This window comes from Eubalaena glacialis, chromosome 3 (genome assembly GCF_028564815.1).
Source record: "Eubalaena glacialis isolate mEubGla1 chromosome 3, mEubGla1.1.hap2.+ XY, whole genome shotgun sequence".
NCBI lineage: Eukaryota > Metazoa > Chordata > Mammalia > Artiodactyla > Balaenidae > Eubalaena > Eubalaena glacialis.
In genome coordinates this window covers 4,507,872-4,535,181 of record NC_083718.1, presented here as the reverse complement: position 1 = coordinate 4,535,181, position 27,310 = coordinate 4,507,872, and the positions used below count along the sequence as shown (strand labels likewise).

The 27,310-nt window shown below is 42.0% G+C and overlaps 1 protein-coding gene and 1 pseudogene across 1 annotated transcript in view; both read left to right on the top strand.

Moving 5' to 3' along the window:
* The first annotated feature begins 4,474 nt into the window (after positions 1-4,474).
* LOC133089090 (dystrophia myotonica WD repeat-containing protein-like) lies at positions 4,475-17,537 on the top strand (annotated as a pseudogene).
* NEK7 (NIMA related kinase 7) overlaps positions 4,518-27,310 on the top strand; it is a 145,621-nt gene continuing 122,828 nt past the window's right edge. The window contains exon 1 of the mRNA XM_061185268.1: positions 4,518-4,579. The gene's annotated coding sequence lies outside the window, so the exon portion shown is untranslated. The remainder of the gene's footprint in view (positions 4,580-27,310) is intronic.

Here is a 27,310-nt window from a genome sequence, read left to right as displayed (position 1 = left end):
TAAATCTGGCTTTACTCACATCCTGTATTTCCAAATAGATTGAACATTAACTGTGCAATTGAACTGCTGAAGAAATCATTACTGAGGTATTTTTAAATGCACTTCCACCCTTAAGTAGAACAGCTGAAAACAAAAGATCGAAGAGATGTATATTTTAAGCAATAAAGGCTCAAGTGTGAGCAAAGAGGGTTAGAAAGAGGAAAACAACATTGGATGCAACTTTTCACTTCTTGTATTGACTTTGTTAGGGATGCCCTTTTGGATCTGTAGTCTAAGAGCAGCCTTTCAATTTATCTATGTGAAATATTAAAAGCAAGAAGAAAAACATTATTTTCCATTTTCTTTCCTACGTAGGAGATAGACAACTGTTTCAACTGCTCAGACCTGAATGAATTTGGTGCATCCCAAGGCAGAAGTGAGAGCACAGAAGAGGTAGAGGGTGATAGAAATTCGACAGGACTCTGAGATATTCCCATTCAACTTTGTGAAATCACAGGGTATTTGTAGCATCCCCCTTTCAGGGTAGACACATGCACACAAAAATTTCCAGAGAAACCTGCATTCTTTAGATTTATCTTTAACAGGGTTTTCTGTTAGCATAGATCAGTGAAATTGCCACCAAGGTGGAGGAAAGGGCGCCCTGGGAAATGGCCTCAGTTTGGTCCCACATCAAGGATGCGATGTACCAGTGTGAAAAGGAAAATCATTCCTGAGTATATTTCCTTCATTGCTTTGACTCTTTGCCTACTGCATATTGGCCCTCTGGCTTTTGTAGTAAGAGTCAAAAAGCAGAGATTCAGTTGAATTCTGTCCAGAGGAAATCATGATACAAACATAAACGGCCAGTTGTGCTGTTTTTCTTGTTTTGCAATCAATATAAAATATTAGGGACTTCCCTGGTGGCGCAGTGGTTAAGAATCTGCCTGCCAATGCAGGGGACGACGGTTCGAACCCTGGTCCGGGAAGATCCCACATGCCGCGGAGCAACTAAGCCTGCGCACCACAACTACTGAGCCTACGCTCTAGAGCCCGCGAGCCACAACTACTGAGCCCTCATGCCACAACTACTGAAGCCCGTGCGCCTAGAGCCCGTGCTCCGCAACGGGAGAGGCCACCGCAGTGAGAAGCCCCCACACTGCAACGAAGAGTAGCCCCCGCTCGCCGCAACTAGAGAAAGCCCGTGGGCAGCAATGAAGACCCAACGCAGCCAAAAATAAATAAATAAATAAAAGAAAAATATTTTAAAAATTAAAATAAAATATTACATTTCCCTATGTTAAATATATATATGTAACATATATGTGTGTGTACACACACACACACACACACACATATATATATACAGTGTTGAAATGATTCCTCAGTTTTAAAACTACTACAAAAATACCTGGGAAAAAGCCGCCGTCAGTATGCTGCTAAAATAAACCATGAACTGTATTCTCACAGTACAGAACTAGATAAATGGGACATAGCAGAGTTGTCTTTCTGTGATTTTGAATTCTAGGTGTTTGATGGCAGGATAACATTAAGGCAGATTTTATTGCTTTAAAGGGAAGTTCATCTGCACGATCCGTTAATAATCACATGCAAGAGGCCAGGAAAGTGAAAAAGTAGCTTTCAAATGTTTTCCGTGAGTGTTTTCACAGCACGGTAGAGATTTATTTTCTGCCACTGTACAGTGACCACAGCCAGGCCCCGAGGAAAGTGATCTCCCTGGGGTTGTCTGCAGTCTGCACTTTGACCTCTTCCTCTTCGCCCAGGTTAGTCCAGACATTTCAACAGCTTGACTAAGCCTCATCACCAGTCAGCTGCCAAATTCAGCGGCTGCCAGGATCACTAGCAGCTTTTTAAGTACACCTGTTGCCAGCACTATGTATGAGTCAAGAAGGCTAGACCTTTCTGGTCTATCCCACTGGCTAGGATCTCTTTCAAAGGAGAATTATTTTTAATATGACTTCATCATCCTTCATCAGGAAAACATTTTTTTTAGCAAGCTTCTCTCCTTACAGAGAAGTTGCATTGACCCTGAATCTGCTATGGTACATCAGGTCTGGGTTAACCTACAGATAAAAAATGGTTTTGATAATCAGTACTACCTCTACTTTGTATTTTTCATTGTGTGGGCCAGCAAAGCTACATGAATAACAAAACATGTAGACAGGGTGTAAACTGAAATGTTTTAAGTGTCAAGTACCATTTACGGTGAAGTTAATCTGATAGTTAATGGTAAGTATTGCATGGTAATTAGGTATAAACACTAAGTAGCACGTATAAAGGACTGTAATTAGTGCATTTCAGGGAGCCAGGCAAGCATTTTTGAAGCAAGCTTGGTGGGGAGATGAATAGAAAAGCAGTTAAAGCTGGACTCTGCTCTAATGATCCCTGGGACCAGAGGAGCCTCTTTGGCCAGAACTCTCTGCTTTTCCATGAGCATTTGCTCTAGGCCAGGGGCCCAGGGCAAGGGGACAACCTCCCCTATCAGCACAGAGGTGATGAAAAGTCATAGATAGAAAGTGCATTGGATTTGGAGAGTCTTCACAACTTCTGAAACACTGTACACTATCTAGCTGTAGCTTTGTAGTCTTTTAAGGTGAAGAAACAGGACACATAGGGATGTTTTCAACACTCTGGGCATCATTTAGCCATGATAGGATACTTCTAGGGCTTCATGAGCTCTGTTTTGATCCATTTCCCTATCAGTCACTGTTCATGAGGGATATGTGTTTTCCTCATACCAATGAAATGTCTGGTCCGTATCCAAATGTGTAGTTCATTTAATTAGGGCTGTTTTATTGATTATCTATCTACCTATCGACCTATGTACATTTCTAAAAGGTGGTACAAAAGATAGTTTTTAGAAACCTTAACCAGGCTGAAATGTCTTCATCCTGGGAATATCTGGTTATTTTTCCTGCCGGGTGTGCCTGTGTATAACTCAAGTGACACTGTCCTTACTTGATTGATTTTGATTTGGTGGGACTCGACAGAGCAACCTGGTTCAAATGCCAAATCATTGGCTTCATTCTTGCCCACTTTCCTACCCCAAGTTCAGTTCATTGTTAAATCTTATTGGCTGTATCTTAATATATCTGGGAAATATATATATCCCAGAAATATATCTGGGATCTGACCATTCTTATCACCTCCACTGTTAGCACGACAATTTAAGTCATCAATATCTTTTACCTGATTGTTACAATAATAGTCTTTTAACTGTTTGACTAGTTTCAGCAGAGCTATTCTCTGCAAACCCAAGTCGATTTGGTCACCCTCCGATGGCTCTCCATTCATCCCCTGCTTTATTTTTTAATGAATCACCGTTTGACATAGTATGCATTTATTGGCTTATTATATTATTATTACCTTTTCTACAATATAAGGTCCATGAGAGCAGGGACTTTGTGTCTTGGTAAGGGTTGTATCTTTATTCCTTAGAACAGTGTCTAGCAGGTTTATTAACACTTTATTAACCACTGAAGTCAACATCTACTATTGAGATTTTGAATTATTTTCTTTCTAAAACTTTCCAAATCTTAATTCCATAGCTTTAACATTTTAAGCATTTGAGCTATAATCTACTCATTCTTAGCTCGAATCCCTTTGGTTGGGAAGCCAAACTAGTGAACGGACCTAGGAGTAATAGCAACTCCTTAATGAGCACTTCTATGCCAGGCTCTTGTGCTTCAGCATTTTGCTGTATCTCATTTAATTCTAGCCTAGTTCTAGAGATAGGTATTATTACTATTCTCCTTTTACAGATAAAGAGACTGAGACTTGGGACAGATGAAATAACATAATACTCAAGAGTTAATAACCCCTGAGCTGAGATTACAATCAAGGTGTGGTTGACTCTATACTGCCTTCTAGCTGTGTCCTCCGGTAACGCGTGTCCGGTTATTGAAGTAGCGAAGCGGCTGAATTCAAAGCATTCCTTCTGCAGTTCCATGTACTAGGGTTCTGGGATATAACAAATGTCCCTCCACCCCCCAAAGACTCTTAGGACCAAACTAGGTAGTTCCGCTTTCAGGAATGTCCTAAAAGCCACTGTCCTCTAAGCTGGGTCTCTTAACTTTAATGTAAGTTTCTCAAGCGCAGAGGCAGTTACATCACCTAGGAAAAGACGATGGGATCAAAACGCTATGATCCAGAAGAAGAAAGCGTTGTCACCAATTCGGCTGACCGCTTGCAAATAGGGCATCTAAACATAAAGTTCTCAAAAAGCAGCCGACCCCCGGTTTGGAGGGAAGTTGGCCGGAAAGAAGGGAATAGGGTTCGGTCTGACCACAGCAGGGCTCCCCCAGACCCGGCCGGGCTCCAGCGCGGAAGTGGAGGGGTGCCTCCGCGGAGGCCAGCGGACAACGGATGCATCGTGCGGCCAGCGGGTGCATCGTAGGGCCAGAGCAGGGCTCGGGGGCGGGGCTCGGCGTGGGGGCGGTGCCGACGCACGCTCCGCCCCCTCCTCGGGGATGCCGGGATGTTTATACTCCTGACAGCAGCGGCCGCGGGAGGAGGAGCGGGAGTCTTGGGAGGATGCGCCGCCGCTAAGCTCGCGCTCCGGACGCGCCTCGCCGTGCACAGGGTGGGTCCCCGTGCCTGCAGCGTCCGCGGGGGGCGGCGCGGCGGGAGGTGGCCAGCGCTCCGGGCCTAGCAGCCATAGCCCCCGGCCCAGCGGGCCTGTGCGCGGCGCCGCCTGGCCGAGCCGCCCGCCCGCCCCGGGTCCCTCGCCGGCCGGAGAACGGAGAGCTCCCCGCTTCTTGGTGAGTCGCCGCCGGGGTCTCTGGCGCGTGGGCCGGGGCCCCGCCGGCTGGGGCCGCCTGCGGGAGCCAGGCGGGAGGGGAGGTCAGGCTCGCGCGCGGCGGCCTCGGGACCCCGCCAGGGGGAGAGGAGGCTGTGCGGGGCGCGCGGCCGAGCGGGCGGGGGCTTTGGCCCAGTCGGGGGCGGTGGCGAGAGCCTCGTGCCCCGTGCGGCTCGGGCGTCCGAGGCCGCCGCCGTAACTAAGAAACTCCGCGGCCACGGCTGCGGCGCAACAGGTCTCGGTTTGGGGACCCGAGGAACTTGGCGAAGTTCCGCCTCCCGCCGCACGCTCATTGGCGGCGGCGGTTATTTATTCCACGTGGATTGGTTGGGTCCAGCTGTCAGCCGTCAGCCTCAGCCAGACGGGGCAGAGCGAACTTCTGAGGAGAGGTGGGTGGTGCGAGCCTTGCAGACCGGCCTTGAGAAGTGCGGGGAGGGTGATCGACCTGTTGGAGAAGGAGCTTTACTGGGACACTGTCAGGACTAGGAAACGTCAGAGAGAGGGATTGCAAGGCAGTAGCGAACATTGGTGGTGATAGTGGCAGTGGAAAAGAAATAAGGACATTGAACATTGAGGCCAAAGCCATAGAGGCGAAGGGGAGCGCAGAGGAGAAAGGAGAAAAGTAAGAAAACCACGTTGCCCCAGGACAGGGTCAGGAAGCCAACACAACCTAGAGGAAGGATCCTACAGTGAGATTTAAGAATCCCTGTTACCTCTTTCCTGTATACCGTAGGCCTTGGGAGATGATGTTTCACACAGGTGAATCTTGTTCTTGCACAGCTGCAGTCCTTGTTAGGGATAGATACTAAAAATATGCTTATTTTACAGTAAGATATGTTTCCATCCTTGAGCATTGTTGGTGATGGAATTGAAAGTCAGAAACATATTGCAGAAGTGAAATGATTTTTCCCCTCCTTTGAGGCTACTGATCGTAAGGATGCAGTTGAAACGATCAGATGCCCGTGGTTTGTAGAGCATTGTGTACCCGTTATAATTAGAACCACTGTTTCTAATTCCTTCTCCAAGGAATTTGCAGTTTCAAGGAGTATGCACACTCCCAGCAGGCTACAGCAGTGTGGCTCGCGCCAGGTTGCATTACAGAATAAAGTACAGAATGTGTGTGTGAGACCCATCAGGTCTGTGCAGGAGCTTGAGCTGCTCCGGGTGTGGTCGGAGAATGGCATAGTACTTTCACTCAAAAAGTTTATGGTACGTTTGGGACTATCAGACAAACACTGAAAGGGTGAATAGTTAGACAAGAGATATAATTAACTCTGTAATGCTTTGTGGCAACTCTTGCTGAATTGATGCCGAGTATTCTTGGCTGTAACGCTTGATGAAGACCAGTGCCCCCAAAACGGTTAACATAAAGCGTAAGCAATTTCATTATTTCAAGAGGAAGGGATCCCTCGCTACCGTCGAGGAGATCCAGTCCACAGGTTGCTTCACTCCTAAAACCGCAGCATCCTCCGCTTGGCCCTGGACTAGGTGGGAGCTTGCTGGGGTGGGGGAGGGATGTTGGAGCTTTGAAAAACTTTGCGTCTCGGAGGCGTCAAAGGGGTAGAAACTATGGGGACGGCGGGAGGAGGGCGGCGAAACTAAAAGGCTAAGGCACCCCTAGTGGAAGCTGGTTGCTTTCCCGGGGTTTGGGGCAGCCCGGGACCTTGCAAGACGCGCGGTCCTGAGATTCGGCTCTTGTGCAGGAGGCCCCGCCCCCTTCAGACTGACGGCCTCCGCAGCCAATGCGCGGTGAGGACGGCGCTGCTCCCGCTGGAGGGTGGGCACTTCCCCCGGCCCCGGGGGCTCAAGGGGGGGGGGGGGCGGCGTGTGGGGTAAACGGGCAAGATAAGGGGAGGTTGAGAGGTAAACACGCAAAATGAGGAGGGGGGGCTTGTGAGAGAAACGCGCCAAATGAGGAGGGGGCTTGTGAGAGAAACGCGTAAAACGAGGAGGGGGCTTGTGAGAGAAACGCGTAAAACGAGGAGGGGGCTTGTGAGATGGGGGTGGGCGTGTGGGGTAAACGGGCAAGATAAGGGGAGGTTGTGAGAGAAACAGGCGTAAGATGAGGAGGGCGCAGCGGCAGGTTCCTGGGACCCCGTGGTGCTCGTCTCCTTTCAAGGTTCAGCCGCGCTTTGGACTCACCGGTTGGTGTGACTAATGGAGGGGGGAGGGGCTCTCACAAGCCCCCTCCTCATTTTGCGCGTTTCTCTCACGAGCCCCCTCCTCGTTCTTTGAAATTATCTGAAAAAGAAAACCAGGAAATGTCAGAATCCCAATCCTTAAGCGTTTTTACAATTACTTGGGACTCTTTCGACAGTTGAAAAAATTTTTTTTCAGTTAAAAAAGTAAAGACCGTCCCTGGAGTGCAGACTCATTTCCTAGTTGGCACTGCGGTGCTGCTCGGGTCGTTGACTCGGGTCACACCTGCAGCGCCCTCCACGCCCTTTCCCACTCACACGTTCTCCTGGCTGGACAGTTTCAAGAGCGCTTTTCCAGCCCCTAAAGCAGCACTTACTCCAGGAATGAGGAAAGCGCGCCTGGCGTGATGGCCGCGTGCTGGTGGGGAGGGGAGGTTTGAGGCCTCGGGTGTTAACCTACCCGGATAATAAAACTCAGTTTTGTAGTTTCCACAGGACCAGAACGCGGGTGTAGTCTGTGGGCAGGAGTATCTGATCTCATACTCCCCTCCCTTCATCTTTCTGGTGGTTGCAGTTGGCAGTGTGAGGCTCTGGTTTATTGCAGAGATTTAAGTGTTTTCTTCCCGACTCTTGTGCATTTACTGAAATGTAGATTTCTTTTTTTTTTTTTTACTTAAGTATGTAGTCAGAGAAATCATTAGAGAGTTTTACGGTGTTTCTAGAGCCAAAAGCTGTTTTCCTTGGAACTGTCTGATGTTTTAAAATGTATCTTTCCAGTATTACTAATGTAGCCACCGTTCAAGGCATCTGGAGAGGAGAGAATAACGATTACTTAATGCAGTTTTGGAAAAGAAGTTGCTTAATTAGGTAATAGGTCCCCAAAATTCCTTTCAGGTTTTGTTTGATTTTTTTTAAAACAGGCTTTGGTATTTAAAAAATGTGCAGGGCAGCTGCATAAAGCAGTACTCTGTCCACATTCCTGTTTTCATTCAAATTAATGTATTTGTCCCTTCAAATATTTGCTCAAGAGTTATGTGCGTAGGTGTTTTACTACATCATTCATAAAACATGGCAGGAAACTTAGCATAATACTAAGGGTGTTTTGGAAATGACATGTATGATTAATGTTTGCTCTGAATTGCCTTACCAGCAATTACTTTATCAGCATTTCTATAAATGTATAGCAAGATGTTTTAAGAAGCATTTCTTCATACTTTCGAATGTTTCAATTCATTTCTTCCTCCCTTCAATTTTATAGGGAATTTATATAATTGTAATCAAATATATTTATTTGCAGGACAGAACGGCAGTTGAGAAATTTTGAACTTGTACATAGAACTAATGTAGAACCATTCATTCTTAGAGTTATAAAACCTCTAAACTGCTGATTCCTCTTTTGGTGATTAATAGTTTGATTATCCCTGTGTATTATGTATCTTTACAGAATAAGGAAAACACTTAGAGAATGTATTTCATGGTTTTTAGTGAGCAGTGGGAATGAGAAGGACAGATAGATGGTCTTGAAGCATTCCTTAATTTTTTTGAGCAGGGTAACTTCTCCTTTTTAACCTTTGTCAAAATAACAGCTGTCATACTATGTAGATAACGAGCCGATACAATGAGCCTTTCGCTAATAGCTATCCAAAGTGTTAATCGGAATAGTGTGTAACTGAATGGAAGTTATTTAATTGGTCTATCAAATTTTAGAAATGTATATGTTTTCTGTTACTTAATGGAAATAGACCTTTCTGTAAACCTTGCCATTGGTCTTCTATTGATAATCAGTGGAAGTCGTTAAAGGCAGTTTTTTCATACCAGGTTGCTTTTGTAGAGAACAGGGATTTACAGACTTTGTCTCTGAAGGATGAGAGAGTAAATATTTCTGGCTTTGTGATCCGTATGGTCTCTGTGACAGCTACTGCCACTGTAGCCGTGGACATACCTGAACAGGTGGGTGTGCCTGTGTTCCAGTAAAACTTTCTTCATACAGTCGGGCTGGAGGCCCAGCCCTGCCCTAGAAGGTAGTACCAAGGGTCTAAACCTGATTCTAGGATGGATGTTTGGGCTGACAGGGATTTTCCACGGCACTGTGTTTGCCTTTTCTGGTCCTTTGATCCCTTGTGACGATCTCTTGATCTTCCCCAGTCCTCTCAGAATAACGCCCAGTTATTCATTGCCAAATTTTGTGTTTAATCTCAGAGGCCTCATAAATACATCAACCTCTTTCAGATTTATTCACCTTTTCAGGGATTTCTGTCATTCTTTGCCTCGGGGGGATCCCACACCCATCCTATGATGTTGAGTGGATTTGCCCTCTCTCCGGCTTCCTTCTTGTTGCTAAGCCAGGATGGACTCTGATGTCAGACATTTTTCTTTGCTTGATTGACTGATAGCCCTAGAAGGAACGTGCTTTGCTGTGTTTCTTTAACTGGTAGTTTTCGTTCTAAGTTGACTGGAGTGACTGCTTTTGCCGCTGTTAGAATTTCTGGCATGAGCGAGAGGGTGCACAGATTTTTTTTTCCTGTTAGAAAAATTGACGAAGTCTTTTTTTTTTTTTTTTTTGGCATTCTAATTTAATCATTTTATTTAGATTTTTATTTATTTATTTATTTATTGGCTGAGTCTTTTATAAAAGACTTTTTTTTTCCAGTAAAAAAAAAAAAAAAATCCTAAAAGGGGCCTGCATTTGTAAGGAGAGGGTATAGTCACGGCGTTTGTGGCCTGGGGGTACTTGTGGGGTCCCTGCCTCTTTGCTCTCAGTAGAGTTAGCTGTGGCTGACCTGGTTGCAGCTGCTGAGAAGCGGCTGAGTGGAATGGAAGAGGCAACAGTTTTGAGCTTACACAGTAGGACTTCCCAGTCCTAGCCAGGAGTGGGTTCTGGGTGGGCCGAAATGTTGACACCTTGGGGCGGGGCCTGGGGCTTTGGAGCTTCAGGGCTAGTTGCCACCGGCTGCTACCAGCCTCTTCTCTTTGTGTGACCTTGCTGCACAAATATTATTTTCTGTGTTTACCGTGATGTGAAAAAGACTAAGGCCCAGGCTTCTCTCCTACCCTCTAACCTTGCTGGAGTTACTTGATTTGTTCAGACCGTAGTTTTCTCAGCTCAGGTCACATTGCTTTGAGGAGTAAATGACAACATCTTTGTAGAAGTAGGGTGGTAGGCTCAGTGAGTGTTAGTTTCATTTCACCTCTTTCTCTATTCTTAGGACGTTTTGTGGTGGGAAACACATGTCTTCTCAGTTTCTTCTGATGCAGGCCCTGCTGCCCAGCTTTATCTGAAGAGGCTCCTGCCCAGCTCTGCTGCCATTTCTACTTTCTCTGCCTTAGTCATTCTTCCCTTTTGCCCTGCGATTTCCATATTTATAATTTAATTGTTCCCAGCACGAGTTAATGTTTTTACTAAACTTTGCGGGGAAAGAACAGTAATCCTTAGTTCCTCAGGTAGAAAAAGCCACAAGAGCCTTGGGGGTTATATTTTGGACAACAAAAAAAATGAGAGTTGCAGAAAGATACTTAAATACTGATTCAAAAATGGAAAAAATTAGAATATTCTTTCTAGTGTGCTTCCAATTCTGTTTTTTTTATTGTTAAGATAGTTTTCTCATATTCTCATATTTAACTGGCAAATTACTCTAATTTTTTTGTGGTTGTAACCATAGCAAAGCCACATATTCTCTATTATATTATGATTGGAAAAATGGAACAGTTAGACATGTTTATGAAAAATTGTTATACCTCTAAAATGTAAGGAGTTGCCAGCCTTCCATTGCCTTTTATAATCTAACTGTTGAACCCTATAGTAAAATAATAGGATATGTTTGCATACTGTCATAAAGATACCCAGAACTGGACAATAGGTAATTTATTTCAGCCAAATAGCTTGTCCTTATTTCAAATAGTTTACTTCTAAGCATGGTTTGTTATTTAACAAATACAGGTAAATTGAAAGACATTATACAAGAAGAATGTTTATTGTTGGATTGATTTTATAGGAATAAATTGATGTTTATTCTCAATTTTTTATGGTAACCTACAAATTCACTTCTTTTGTGTGTGTTTTTTTTTTTTTTTAAACAGTCTTTGGTATTTAGACACATTTAGAATAGCATAGTAGCAGGTGAGGTATTCAGTGAAAAATGGCATTTTTAAAAACATTTTTAATATACACCTGAAATAAAGTTTTAATGGAGTTTCTACATTTGATAAATATTTTGGTTGTTGAATGGCATATTGTTTTCAGCTTCACTTTGTCATTTTGTGACCTAGAGTGTTCAAAGTATCAGCTGTTGATGAAGAGTCGTATTTTATTAGGCGCTTCTCCCGCTGCTCTTCTAATCATTCTCATCGTTCTCTCCCTCTCTCTTTTAAGTAGGAAGGAATTTATTACACCACGTTTAATAATATTTGGTGGCTGGGGGGGAGTCTGAGCTTCTAGCAAAGTTTCCCAATACCGGGCCACCAAGGGAGTTGCTGCCTCTTTCGTGATCAGAAAGCCACCAGCCTGGGACTACACAGCCACTGCTCACGATGGCACTGCTATTCTGGGGGCCCTTGACTGCTACGGTCCAGGTGATGGATGCTCTGGGTTTGGTACTTAACACCTCCTGTATTAGTTTCCCAGGGCTCCCCCAACAAATTACCACAAACTGGGTGGCTTAAAACAACAGAAGTTTACGCTCACAGTTCTGAAGGTCAGAAGTCAGAAATCAGATTGGCCCCAGGGCTGTGCTCTCCGTGCAGGCTCCTGGGAGAACATGCCCCATGCCTTTCTCTCAGCCTCCGTGTTGGCGGCCGTCCTGGACGCTCCTTGGCTGATAGATGCGCCACTCCAGTCTCTGCCTGTGTCATGTGGCCTTCTTCCTGTGTCTCCTCCTCTTCTTAAAAGCACACCAGTCTTAACTGGATTAGGGTCACCTGATGACCTCATCTTTACTTCTGTTCACTTACACTTAAAATTTAACAAGCAAAATCTGTACTTCCCCCCCCCCCCCCCAGATTCTTCACCACACAAGAGATTTTTAGATTTCTGGTCTTTCTGTTCTGAACAGAATATTTCAAGGTTGTACAGAGATTGTACCTGAGAGATAAAGGTACCCAGGTTATCCTGTACATATGTCATCTGCAGTTTGTATTTTATACTACCACAGAACAGCTGTTCCAAAATCACATTTTCCATTCACCATTATTTTGTAGTTACCCTTAGGAGACCTTAAGTCCGTAATTCACTAAATCAAATACTTTCAGAACTGGAAGGAAACTTATAAGTTGTCTAAACTGGCCTTTTCATTTAATGTGAGAATAAACTGAAACTCAAGGATGTGAATTTGCTAATCCACATTCCACTAGATTCCTTAATAGTCCATATTGCCTTGTGTGTTACCTTTGTCATGCTCTTGGTAGTAGGCATGGTGTTTTGTTTTCACTTGCTTGAATTAGCAGTCTTGTTGCATTCACAGTATGTGCTCAAAAAAGACTTGAGGATAGAGTGACAATGCACCTCTGATCGCCCATATCAGGGCCTTGATTCAAGTCAGCAAATATTCGAGAGCCCAGCTGTGTAGTGGGGAAGTATTTCTGTTGCCTCTAGAACGAGGAACGTTAAGGTATGTTGCTATATCCTTACTATGAAATAGGATCAAAGAAGAAGAAATTCCCGTTATGGAGGCCAGTGCTAGGAAAGAGTCCTTAGTTAGAGGTGGTAGATAGATAGTAAAGGCCAGAAATCTCCTGGGTGATCACAGCGTTGTTTGGTCAGTATTTCATAAATACACATTTCATTATATTAGATACCTTGATTCATGAGGGCCAGGCTTCATTGTTGTTTGTCATTTTGCTGTATTGACAATAACTTACGTGTCCTTGTTGCTTCTTGCACAGTATGTATGACTGCAATGTTTGGCAACCCCACTGACCACTTTCTCCCGTTAATTTCTTCTTTTGCCATGATTCAGAGATCATGATGGGCTGTTTCCTTTTTCTCTGTAGCCATGCCTCTCTCTTAAGTTGGTTCTCATTTGTTTATTATATGTGTTCCCTGTTTCAGTGAAAATCCTATCTTACAAAGCAGTTATTAGAGATTAATCAAATCAATCCTAAAGGATTTATCTTATGATTCCTTGAAATAGTTATATCTATTTGTACATTGAAAATAGTTTTTAGAAAACTTGTATAGCTGTTCAAGAATACATGGTGACCTTCTTTCCATCACTGTGGTAGGCTGTATTTTCAAAGCATTTGTCCTATTACTGTGTTTCTCAAACTATGGTCCTTAGAATGCCTGTGTCAGAGACACTGATTTGATAAGTACAAGCACTGGCATTTAAAAGCAAGTACCCCAGATGGTTGTTGTACACAGATTGGAAAGCTACTGGTCTCTGATGTAGTGCAAGTGATTTTAATGGAGGTGTTCCTCAGGCAACAGTAAGAAATGCCACATGGCCTTTTTAAAAAAGATTTTTTCATTTAAAAAATTATTTATGATGGAAGTCCATCCCTACCGCTACCATCATTTCTCGCTGAGGGTGTGCGGCCCTTGGAGTAGTTCACGCTTAGTAATCAGACCCTTCTAGCATATGTAGCCAATGTCTCAGCTCAACTGGTGGCCAGGTATTACTGAAATCAGTGTTATAAATCAGTTAAAATAAATTAGATAAATACATATAACTGTAAATAAGAATTGAGTAATAATAGAAGAGAACATGCCACTTCAGACTAGCGAAAGAAAATAGTACATCTAAGTGTTAATTTTAGTTCTGTCCCAGCCAAACGGTCCCTCTTGAGTGTACTGCTTATGCTGTGTGCTGTTCTCACCATTTTTGGCATTTTTAGGGTATTTTTCTCAGCTGGGTGTGAAAGCTTACCACTTCCTTACCCCCGAGATGGTTTGCATTTTGCTTAAGGGCAAAGCCCTTAGCTTGGCAGCAGAGATTTTGCCTCCAGGCCCCAAGGGCCCGAGCTCTCCCTGCAGTTCTCTCTCTCACTCCTGGGCTTGCCTTTGCCAGGCTCTCCTGTCCTGCTTATCTGGCCGAGCTGGAAAGTGTTTGGGAACAGCGTGATGACAGCGTGATGACTAACCTGTTCCTTTTTCCATCGATAACAAGGGGCTGGTTCTCGAGTCCTTTCTAGCTGCCCTCCTTGTCCCAGATACAGGCCTTAACATGTAAGTATGTTCTTTACTTAAGCAAGCCTACGTGGCCGTTTTAAAACTACTTTCTATCAGTGATTTTTTTGTTTACCTTTTTCTTTAATTAATTTGGAGTGTATCAATAAATTCAGGCCCTTTTTGTTTATCACCATTTCTACACCCACCTTAAAAAAAAAAAATATATATATATATATATACATATACATATGTAGATCATAAATAATGTAAGAAGAGACAGCTTGACAAAGAAGGTTTTGAAGTCCTGGATTGAGTCCAGGTTCATTTTTGTGTATTTTCAAAGGCCAAGCACAGGGTCTTAGGGTGAGTTAAATTAATATCCACAGAACTCAGTTTAAGAGTTGAGTGTCTGGCTTAGGAGAGAGATCACCGGGAGTGTGATTAATGGTTCAGTGAATAAAAAGGAGCCTGGGCTGCGACGATGTGCTCAGGTTGCCGGGGCACCCTCTCTCCCGGGGTGTGGTCCCTACAGGGCACGCTACAGTTCCTAGGCCTTTTTTGTGCACGAGCTGGGTTGTCAGCCTCTGAATGGCAGTGTTGCCAGAGTAAGACCCAAACGAACATCCATTTTTCTTCACTGTGAAGTTTGTGGGGTATTTGCATATGCATTTTGAGACTGTTGGGAAGATGATCCAATCGGCTGCACAGCGTTTGATGTTAAACTTAGTTTCGAATCAAGGCCAGCTTTCTCTGAATTTGGAAGGCACACTTGCGTGCAAGCAGAGGGGCAGGCCATTTGCTCTCTGGAGACCTGCAGCGGCTGTAAGGATGAGTCTGCATCTCTTCCTGTTATGCCCCTCCTTTCCCCATTTGTTCCTTTACTGTTCTCCCCACTCTCCTACTGGGTCCCACCAGTGCACAGGTGGAAGAAAGAAATTTGGGGGTATTGGGAAGTAGCCCACAGTGAGTAGACAAATAATCTAAACAAAGATCTGTCTTTATGCTTTTAAAACTCCGTTTTGATTACTTGCAGAAGATGGGAGACAGGCGTGAGCAGTATTATCTGTATGCTCACTCCCGGCTCACCCGTTTTTAACAGCTCTGTATCGGGACCTCTGTCTTCAGCCTCAACCCTGACCTGCCTTTCCAGATTCACGTCTTTATTCTCCCCCAGATGTTGGTCCCGTCTGACAACTGACCATTTTTCGATAAATTTTGTATCCTTTCTGGCCTCTCTGCTTTATCTTTGTGCTTTTCTAGCTGCTTTTAATGTCCATTTTTTTATGCTTCAGCTGTTCAATCTCAGTGATTAAAAATCATCTTTATCCTTTAAGACTCTGCTCAAATGTTATACAAAAAGTACAAAGAAATCTTTCTTCTGCTTCTTTAGGCCTTTAGTGCTTATCGACTCTCCCTGTAGTTGTACTTGTCTTAGCTTCCTCCCTGGAATATATGCTTCTGGAAGGTGTGAATCATGTCCTGTACATATTTGTGTTTCCTGCAGGGCCTGGGACCATTCTTGTCAGAACTGGCCATTCAGGGAATGGCAGATGGCTGCATCCCAGAGCCTGTATGGGGCAGAAGGTCTGGGGAGATAGATACTAGTAGTGAGAGAACGTCCAGGACAGTTGAGCAGTTGATTTCAGGGAAGTATAGGGTGAATGGCAGACACAGGGGCCCACAGGGCGTGGTGTGAGGGAGGTTTACTCTGTGAAATGGGTAAAGGTCTGACCTGGGCTTGGTGTCTGAACTCTGAATTTTTGAAAGATCTCAGAGTGGGGTGAGATGGGAACCAGGACTGGGAAAAAACAGGAGTATGCCAGACATGAAGTTGGTGGGGATGGAGAGGGGTGTGGAGTCAGGACAGAGACCAGTTGGGTGATTAGGTATAAATTAGAGGCTTGGGCAGCAAGGAACAAAGTAAGAACTGAGCTCCTCTAATTAGGACGTACATTAAAACAGGACCAGGAGTCAGATGACATTGATTTGAACCTGACTTACTAAGATGTTCACTAAGTATCCTTATGTTTCCCTTCCTTAGAGGCTAACCCATTCCTAGTTCAAGGTAAGTGGTTTGGCTTTTCTGTAAAGGGGAAGGAACCTCTCTCTGCCCATAGAAGGTGCTTACTGTATATATTTGCCAAATGAATTCCATTATGATGTTCTAATAATCCCCTCATGGAGAAAATGTTGAACTAAGTTATTCCCTTCTTAGGAATAATTACTAATTCGAATTGATGGAAAATTATCATTTGATTTGTGTTCATCAAATGCTGACATAGTAAAAAGTTGTTCCACTTCAAAACAGATACGTTTTATTTAGTATCTTTTCATATTTTTCATTGCTAGAAGTTTAAAAGAACAATCAAAATGTCAATAATTATTTTAAAAAACATTTAAAGACCAAGCCAGATGGACCAGAAATACATTGTATATTCATGAACTCAAGAAGAAGCACATAGGCAATTAACCTGGGAAGGTACCACCTTATCAAAGGTCTTGAGTACTGTGCTCAGAAGATTGACCCTTTCCTCTCCTGTGATGTGATTATAAAAGAGTTACTTGTACCTTTATGGTTTCAAGTTTTGTTTTTAATAGGGGTAAAAGCTATAGTGCTTTGATACTTCTTTATTTGGTTCTTAGTTAATGGCAGGCCAGGAACTAGCATCAAAATAGAATCAAGGTTATTATAAAGGGGACCTCAGATATATTTGTTAAAAAAATGTATTAAGTTGAGTTTGGTTTACGAGATGTATGAAGAAATTTAGTTTATATTTGAAAATCCAGACTTAAGTGATCCTATACTATACTTTAAAATTACCAAGAAAAAGTAAGATTACCAAGAAGAAGTGCTATTTCTTTCTTTCTTTTTTTTAAAAAATAGATTCCCCCTTTAGCGTCCTCTAACTTTTCTCCCCTTTTAAAATTTAGGATTAAGTTAAATTTATTTGTTTGTCTATCTACCTATTGATTCATTTTTTAAAGAAACACCTCCAACACCTTCTACCTGTTTCTAGGTAGGTTTTCCCCTTGTTTAAAATCCTTCAACTATTGTCTTGAATAATTTCCAATCCCTTAGTCTCCTAACTGCGGTTTGGGCGTTGGTGCTTCCTCTGCTGCGTCCTTAGCTCCTGTGTTCCTGCCCTGCTTGTGGTGGCCCCGCTCTCCCTGCGTCAGTCGGGACGTCCCCGTCCTCTGCCCGGCCAGCTCGCACAGTTCCTTCAGACACACCTGGGTGTTTTCTCTGCAGGGCTGGCCTGGCTGCCAGGCTGCCTGGGCATCCTTCCCGTCAGCTCTTGTCCTGGCAGTCCCTGCCACGGCGTCTGGTGGAATACTCGTTTCCTGATATTGCAAAGTCTGTTTCTTTATGTCTCCGCTACGAATAACTTGATGGATCGGAATTGCCTCAGTGCTTTTTGTATTCCCAGCAACTGGTAGACACATTGGCTGTGGTCAAAAAGTGGCTGAATGAGTTTTGGAGAAGATAAGAAAGCAAGCGGACGGGCGTCTGGGATGAGCCACAGTCACGGCAGAGGGTCTGGGTAGGTGATATTGTCCTTTATCTCCAGTTCCAGCACTTTTTTCTCCCTACCCCTGTCCCCCACCTTTGAGTAGCTGTGGCTCTTTATTGAAATGGGATGAAATAAAGACACTAGAGACTTCATTTTCTTGCAGATTCTTAGGATGTTTTATTTGTGTCCTGGTGTTTGCTGCCTCATTGAAGGCAGGGGTTTAGATGTCTTTGACTAAGCATGAAGAGTTTATTCATCTCTCTGTTACGTTTTCTAATTCTTTTGCAGTTGTGACTGTCTCTGTCCTCCTTCATAAGCAGAAGGAGTATGATCATGGGGGTCAGGAGGACAAACTTTGTCTCGTATGGTTTCGGAGGCCTTCTCAGAGCTCTATACAAAATATGCTTACCGCTGGTCTGCCCTTGTCTGCGGTGCCAAGATGTCCTCCCACGCGGGGCACCATCAAATCAGTGACTGTCAGAAGGGCGCAGATCCCTCCTGTTGGCTTGGGAAGGGAAAGTGGAAATACTCTAAGATACAAGGAAATACAGGTTTTGCCTTAGTTTTAGATAAAGTTATCATAGTGCCTAATGCTGAAGAACAAAGGAGAAGAAATATTAACCAGATCAGCATAGAGTTCAGAGTCCTGCTGTTTACGCCGAGAGTACAGAACGCTTCCTCCATCCTCATTCAATGTGCATTCGTCAGAACTACCCGAGTTAAGAACAAACATGGCCTCTTGGTGGGGCAGGGGTGGGGAATGCCTCACGTGGAGCTTGGATGCCTGTGGGATGCCCGCATGGCCTGTCTAGTAGGTGGCTGGTGGTTGCATGTGGCTTGAACACCGCAGAGCAGTCCGGCTGGGGAGCAGCTCTGGGGTCATCAGCATGGAAGGTGGAAGCAGGTGAGCATGTCTGGGGAAGGTGTGTCAGGGCCTGTCCAGCCTTCCTCACGTACAAGGGCAGTTTCACTAAAAGGTAAGTAAATACTCAGTGAATCCTGGGAGAAATTAAAAGTTAACTTCTGTGTTGCTGCCTGACTTTAGCTGTAAGTATGACATGTAAGGTGTTTCTTGTGAAGACCCAAATAAGGCTGTTTCCATCCTTAATAAATCTGTGCTTTTAAAGCCTCTTACTGTTTGCCATTTTTCTAAGATTTTATCAGTCAGAGGAATGGACTTTTGCAGAGTCAGAAGGTTTCTGAAAACAAAACTGAAGTAGATGTCAATTATATAATTCCATTTTGAGTGTAAGTCTGTAATCACTACTAATTAGATTTTCAGTTTTTTTCCATGAGTCCTTTATGTTTAAAGTCTCAGGTACAGTCCTAGGTAGCTTCCTCAGCGTAACATGTTTATTATTCCCACTGTTAATTTACAATAGTCATCCTTATTCTTTGGATAGTATCTTCATAAGATCATAGTTTCGCATGATAAGTGTGCCAGAGAAAGTACGTTTGTTTCTAGTGAATGTAAAAGTTTGGCATGATTTGTCGTGTGTGTTCAGAAGAGCAGGAGGGGACTGCACCGCGGTGCAGGCAAGAGTGACATGACTGGGCAGAGTTTGCTGAGAAAGTCTGCCCAGCAGTCGCCTTGGTCAACTCCACAGAATCCATTCAAAGACTTGTTCGGTTCTGTGGTATGAAGAAGACTGTAACAGCGATTGAATTTAGTTCCTCAGAAGGTAAATTTTAAAACATAAAGTATAGCCATGATTTACTTAAGTTTGTTGAGAAATCTTTTTATTAAAAGCTAGGACAGTTTTGTGTGACTATGAGTCAGTGGCTTTTCCTGCTTGCTTTTTCTCCCTTCTTTCTTAATTTTCTGTTAAGTTTCATTGCATTAGAAGTCTGTGCACAGTAAAAAGGAGGTCAAGCAGCCAAGAGGTCTAATTATTCTTTCTGTTTTTGAGGGGCGAGGGTGGGCAGGAGGGGGCAAGGCAGGAGTTTTCATAGAAGTAGGGTAACACATTCAGTTTGTTTTGCTAGATGCTGATTGTGTCCTACTAACCTAATTGTCCCTTAGATAGACTCTGTTGTTATGACTAACTCAGGTTGTGAGAACGTCATGGGGCCCTGGGTGTGGGTCAGTGGAGAAGTTCCCTGGCAGGGATGTGGGGAGACCTGGGTGGGAGTCCTGCCTTTACCACTGGGCTGTAGGGCTCCTTTCCTTGCCTGGTGTTTAGGAGCATCAAAGGAAGGAAGTGATAGGACATCTTTTAAAACCACTTCATAGTTTACTGTAAACTAGCCTGGAAAGAAACGAGGGTTTTGCAAGTTCAGGAATAATCAGCATGTAGAGCCGTGTCTGTGGTGGAGCACGTGTGCTGATAAACGAATGAAGACACAGCAGTTTATAAGCTTTTTTTAAGTAAAGACAAAATGTAAAATCTGTGTTAATTCAGAAACATCTATTAAATTTTTCCTTTATTTAAATAAGTTTTTTATTTTTTTGTGATGATTTTTTGGTTAGTGAGTGCTTGTTACAGACAAAAGGCTGTTAAAACAAATGACCTTACTATACATAATTCATACTCATTAAAGTGTTCCCAAGTACTGGCTTGTATTCCATGGGGTCTTATCAGCTTTGTTATGATAGAATTCACTACTATGAATTATTTAGTACAAGGAATGCTTTTTGTAATCAGGTTTGGAAGATGGGTCCAAGCTATTTATCATAGCTCTTTACGTATGTCAGTCTTTTGCCGTGGATGGTTATAGTTTGGCTACCATGCTTTTTTCTGGTGTTACAGCTGAATGGTTGGCCTAGTGATCATGTGCTTTTGCCAGGCTTTCGTTGTTGCTGTGTGGGTAACTGAATGACATGGCAGAATGATAAGGGACATTTATTGTGTTTGTAACAGCATCCTGTGCCCACAGTTAACCAAAACAAATGGAAAGTCTGTCAAAAGATTTTTTGGACAAATTTCTTTGAAAGGGGTGAGTAAGGATCACTTGTTTTTTTTTGTCCTCATAGGAAATTCTTTTGTAACGATCAGCAGAAGAAGTAATACCGTCTTTTATTTGTATTCCACTTTCACCCTTTTGAGAAGTAGTAATACTTCATTCTTCCAGGCGCCTGTTTCCGGTAGGAAACTCCCCGTGTGTGTCCGTCAGGGAGAAAGATTTGGGGCCTTGCTGTGTCACCGCAGACTGCGTGCTCCTTGTGCGCTTTCCTGCAGAGCAGAGCGATGGCTTGTCCTTCATCACTCAGAAGTGTCGGCAGGTGCTCATGGGAATTTGAACTAGTTAGGTCCTGATGGTTAGACCTGTGTTCTTTATAAAGTCTCGTTTTCTAAATTTGATTATTTAACAAGTGTTTATTGGACTTTCATATGTACTGGAGGTAAAAAAAAAAAAAAAAAAAAAAAAAAAGGAAGAGACAGATTCTGCCCTTAAATAGTAATTGCTTGTGTTGTTATTGGACCTAGTTAGGTATTGGACCTCAGATGCACAGATAATGGAGTCATTAAAATGCCCTGGGACAAATTACTTAAAGGGGTATTTTATAAAGGTTCACCTGAGTATGAAGCGAGGTTGGCCAGGCAGGCAGGCTAGCTGGGAAGGGTGTTTCAGCTAGGATGGCACAGTGTGTCAGAGGCACACAGGCGTGAAAGAGCCTGGCATTTGGAAGAAGTGTCAATGGTTCATTAAGGCCAGAGTATAGGATTTATATGCAAGCCAGTAAGGCTAAGAAAAGTTTCATTCCTTAAAGGGTTTTAGGCAGGAGTGTGACATATTGAGGTTTTCGTTTGAGATTGATCATTATGGTGGGTGTGGAGAGTAGGAATTACATTACCAAAGTCAGGAAGAACAGTTAATCGGTTGTAATAGCTGCAAGGATCATGAGAGCCCGGGAGAAGCAGAGAGAGGGTTTGGGAGGTAGAATTAATGGGAGTTGGGGACTCGTGCAGGTGAGGGAGTCAGAGGGTCTGGGATGGCCTAGGAAATACATGACTGAGTGGCAGTGCCATTCACTGAGGAGGGAATACAGAGTAGAATGGATTTGAAGTGGTCAAGATTTTAGACGTTTCTGGTTTGGCTAATCAGGCAGAGAGATCCAGCCGGTAGGGTTGGAGATGAGATTCTGGAGCTGTTGGTTCATAAATCATCAGTATGTAAGAAGCAGGCTATGTGCCAGATGAGAATGCATAATTATTGATTTAAATAATCAAGGGACTTGCCGTTCAAGGAAACCTGAGCAAGCAAATAAGCAGAACTGCTCATTGATCATAGAGCAAAAGATGTATTTTGTGTGGAAATGAAAGAAGCAGATAAAATAATTTTCTAATCACACCCTTTATGGTGGTGATTCAGATTGCTAGCTTGATTTATTTCAGGCAGGTAGTAGATTAAGTAGAAGTAAATACATTAACCAATAATTGATAAAAGTGAGTCACTGGAACTTGGATCTTCATCCAAGAAATTGGAAGGGATTAACGTGTTCTCTTTAGTATCACAAAATACTGGAAGTAACGGACCAGTTACTGCAGAGAACAAAGCATGGTGTTGTGGCTAAAACAGTGTATACATAGCCAAATTATTGTTCACGTGTGATTAAAAGGGAGTGATGGTTTCAGATTTTCAAGGGGTAGAGAAAATGTGTTGCATGTGTGACCTTTAGAAAAAATACTTAAAGATGTACTATAGGAGAAAAGTCAAAACTAAGAGTTTGGGAAGGGGCCATCTTTGTACGAAAGCATTGGGAATGAGCACTGGAGCAAATTAGATGTAAAAGCAGGACTAAACAGGCGTTATTCAAGACTGGAAATAGTACAAAATGCCAGGAATAACTTAGATAGGCTATGGCTATAAAATGTATAATCTAAGGATTTGGAGATATGGAGCATTAGGGGAAAAGTAATGGCATGATCAGTCCTTGGCTAACCTGGATCGGATTGTGTATCGTAAGATGGATTTCACTTTTCCCTTGATAATCAGCCAAAAACTGGTTAATGGAGGACTTAAAAAAACTTGGAAGTTACCATTAGTAGAATTTAAAATAGGAGGGGATATATGTTTGTTTTCTAAGTAGCTGGACAGGATTAAAGCAAGCAAACATGGTTCATACGGCAAGAGATGAAAAAACAAACAGGAAGGAAACAAAAAACAAGACTATAAAAGACAAATACCAGTGAAACAGTTTACATTAAATGTCTTTAACGTGTTAAATGTGTCAAATGTATTAAATTTCTGTTTTAAAAGACGGACTCAACCTAAAAAATAATCCTCAACTGTGTCCTGCTTTCAAAAGATACTTAGAACAAAGAAACATAGAAAGGTTAAAAATAAAAAGGTAGGCCAAGATTTATAAGGAAAACACAATAGAAAACACAGAAGGTTAAGAATAAGAATTCCAAAGTAGAATTGAATGAAAAAGAGAAAAGCACTGAAGACAATAAAGGACAGTTTTAAAAAACTGACTCGCTGTAATCATTAGCAGACCAGTAACCATGAAGAATTGAAGTTATATGAGCTGTCTTCACAACAGACTTCAAGCCCAGTTTTTATATTTTCACTTCATAAAGTTAAATGAATGGGAATCTTCTGATTCATGCTCTTGAGTTAGTATATTCTTAATACCAAAAATTGGACCAGACATTTAAGTAAAATATCAACCAAGCTATGTTTAACAGATTACCAGAGTTCTCCAACAGATTAATGGAAGTTCTGTGGAAGAATTTTGTGGCTAGACAGTTTCGGAAAAATCTGTATAGGGTACCATTTTGGAGAGTCACAGTGCTCTTTTTAGCATATTAGGGTCCCCGAGAAGTCTAGCCCAGTATTTGTTTAGCCCAGTATTTTGCAGATACCTTTGATGATGGATCTCTCTCTGTCTCTCTGTTTTGGTTGTGGAATACGAATAACAACTTAAGGGAATCTGGTGTTTTAAAGAACAGAGTTTGGAAAACACTTCTGAATATTGGTGTACACTCTGTAATAAAAGTAAGACTAATGGAACAGTTGAAGAGTCAGTCATTCATTAATCAAGGAAGGTTTATCTGAGCATATAAAGGTGGTTTAATAGAAAAGGTCTAGTTATATGATTCATTACCTTGTTTGGTTCAGTAAGAAAACTTGTATGATAAGCTTACTAGAGCAGAAAAGCATTTGATATCATTTGATACCTAACCCCTCCTTTTTTTACATTAAAAAAACCTTAGAAAATTGGGAATATTGTTTGATATGGAATATGGTCAATATCATAATTTGTTGCAATTTCATAGAAGTTCGTCCTTATTCTTATCTGCTATATTTTAAGCTCTTTGAGAGAAGGAAATAAGTTAATTTTTACATTTTTTTTGTCACCCAATCTAACATAGGACCTTGCGTTTTATGCATTCTATTGCGATTTGTTAAATGAAAACATTATTTGGAAGTGTATCCTTATGTAGTTTTTAGATCAAAATGGATTATAGTAAAAAATGATCTTTTTCTTTATGTCAAATATTTTTTTAGTGTGAAATACATGATTTTTCAAAACGGAAATAGATACTCTTCAGGATGGGCCTCTTTATGTTTGCTTTATTCATTTGCCTAGCAAGCCTTGAATACTTAAGGTGAATTTAAATTTTGTCTAACAGTTAAGTGACAGGGAATTTTATAAAAGTTCTTGAACAGTAAAGGGGTATTATAAATACTGTTTTTAAAAAGGATTATCCTGGCCAGAAGGATTATCCTTGGTAAAGCAGGATACATAAGGAAGACTCCTATAATGGCAGAAGTGTTCATTTAGGAAAAGCAAGGGATTTGGGGACCCGAGGCTGGCTCAGAACTTTCCAGGATGTGGTTGGGTTTTGAGCTAAGCACAATTTTTCTGTGGTCTTGAGGATTGCATTCCAGCCCATGAAACCCTAGCTGTGAACTGTGGCTTTACAGAGCTTGAGAAAATTTTGTTTTTATGCAGATTTCTGCAGTCTTTCGATTTCCAGGAAGAAGCCACAGTTACTCAGGGCTGTGTGTGTGTGTGTGTGTGAGTGAGTGTGAGTGTGTGTGAAGAGACACACGATAGGCTGAACTTAATAACTGATTTATAGGAGTCAAGAAATCTGAATTCTATTATTTTCTCCTTGTATAATCTTGGATAAGTTATATAACTTGCCTCTTTGGAGTTTTCTCACCTGTAACCTGGAAATTATTCCCCCCCTCACTCCACTGTGATGTTTTGAGAAGGTGCCTGTGGGTACTTTTTAAAAATTACAGGGCTTTCCTGGTGGCACAGTGGTTAAGAATCTGCCTGCCAGTGCAGGGGACACGGGTTCGAGCCCTGGTTGGGGAAGATCCCACATGCCGCGGAGCAGCTAAGCCCGTGCGCCACAACTACTGAGCCTGCGCTCTAGAGCCCGCGAGCCACAACTACTGAAGCCTGCGCGCCTAGAGCCCGTGCTATGCAACAGAATAAGCCACCGCGACGAGAAGCCCGCGCACTGCAACTAGAGAAAGCCTGCGTGCAGCAACGAAGACCCAACGCAGCCAAAAATAGATAAATAATTAATTTTAAAAAATTACAAAACTGTAAGTGTAAGATGTCAGTAAAGCATATTGACACTCATTTTGCTGGAAGAGGACATATAAACAGAATTTGGAAACCCTAAAAATCATGGCAACAAGGAAACAAGATCTTTTTTCCTTTTTCTTTTGGATTTTCAGGTGAAAATTAAGCATGCAGTTAAAACTAGTATTTAAAAGCCTTTCTATTACAGAGAGAAAATTAATAATACAGTTGTGTCATAATTTAGAATCAGTATTTACATCGCTAACATTTTGTTACTTATTCTAAAGTAATTTGTTCAGTGTATACACTGAAATCTGCTGTTTTAACTGTATAGCTAGATGAAAATATGGCAGAAGAGGTTTGCATGAGTTTTCTTTTCCTTGTAACGGTTTGCTTGAGGAATGGGCAGGCTTTTTTTCACTGGACAGACGGTAAAGGGAGGACATTGAGTGGATTTCCTAAGCTTGTATTTGCTGGACGGTGACAGAGTCAGGGCTAGAATTCATAATTTTTGTTGTTACTCACCATATTTCCCCCCTTTGGGTACAGCATTTTTTGCTGATAATTATGACTTTGTAATAATATTTGATAATCATAATAATCTTTTAGGAAGATAGTCCAATGGTGTGTGCCGTTTGCTTATTGATTTACAGATTCACAGTAAGAAGCCACAGGGAGTATTTTCTGTAAGAGGACATACGATTTTTTCTTTGAGACAACAAATTCTCAGGCTTATTAAATAAATTACATTCATATAGTCATTTACAAATGTGTGAGCTAGTAATGGGCTTATAGCTCACACATTTTTCAATGTTGATTTATAATAGGACAAACTGTATAAAGTACTTCATGAAATGATGCTCTAATATGCGTTCACAAAATGATTGATTTTTTGAATGTAAGAGAAATATCTATATGGGAAGGGTTAAAAGGGGATAAGTTATGAAACTGAGAATGTCATTTATTTTATATGGTTTTTCCAATTAACTTTAAACACATGATAGTTCCCTTGTACCTTGAGGAGGTAAATAATTATAAATTGGAATCTTAGAGCATCACATCATCTTTAAATAGTTCAGAAACAGTAACAAACCCAGTAGCATTAACTTAGTTTTTTTTTGTGAGGTCAACTGTGTACTTGAAATGTCATTCTAAGCAAATCAAAACTTTCACTTCTTGGTATTTTAGATTTCAGATTAATTGGCCACTGACTGTTTCTCAGTAGTGTTTTATTCCGTGAAGACTTTCATGAAGGGATCTTAGGAATGGCTCAGGCATCCTAGGGAGGCTCTGCTCGGGGGCGGGGACTGACCTGCAGCAGCCCAGGGTCCCTGGCTCAGAGGGAACTGCTCCAATTTATGCAACGTGACTTGTTTGTTTATTTCAGAGGAAATTAGAATTTGGCGGATGTTTGAGACTGGAAGGGACTTTGTAAGTCATGTCCTCCAGTTGTATTTGATATTTTAGGTAACTGAGGCTGAGAGCGTTAAGTGAGACATTACAAAGACCGTGCTTGGTGCAAGTGGGTTAAGTTGTATTCTCCATATCATATTCAAATGCTTTTCTTCCACTGTTATTATTTATGTTTGTGAGAATCTCCTTGATAACATCACTGAAGAAGTAAACAGAAACAATGAAGTTCTAAACTTGTAGGGTTGTAGGACTCTTACGTTTCATTCAGTGCTATAACAGAAGAAATGATTATTTGAGAAATTTCACCTAGATGGTGGACTAATCCACAAGTTGTATTTAAAATATATTTTGTTAACGTTTAACAAAATGTTGTAAAGCAAATCAGTTTCTTAAAAATGACACGTGAAAGGGACAGCGCTTTAATTGAAGTAAAGACCTCATTAAACTTTGACAATTAATGAAATAACTACGTTTGTTAGGACACTGGGTTTTATGTTAATATCTTTGACATATTAAACAAAATATAGGTAGATGTTCTTCAGGTTTACCTCTGTTTGATGGAAGTAAAGAGTGAAATAATCAAAAGGTAGGCAACAGGGAGAAGTCTGTATCAGGACATCAGATTAGTCAACTTCTATGTAGTTGACTGTAATGGACATTTTTGATGGCAAAACTGTAAATCCCAGGAGATATATAGAGATGTGCATAATTTGATTGCCAACTTTCAGTTAGGAAGGTGTTCTTGGACATACATTGACAATGGTTTTGCCATTCTTGATTTTTCTCTTTTGTTTAAATATTAAATAATAAGTAGATCTATTTGGCCTCTGTTTCCAAGTGGACAGGCTTGTTTTAATC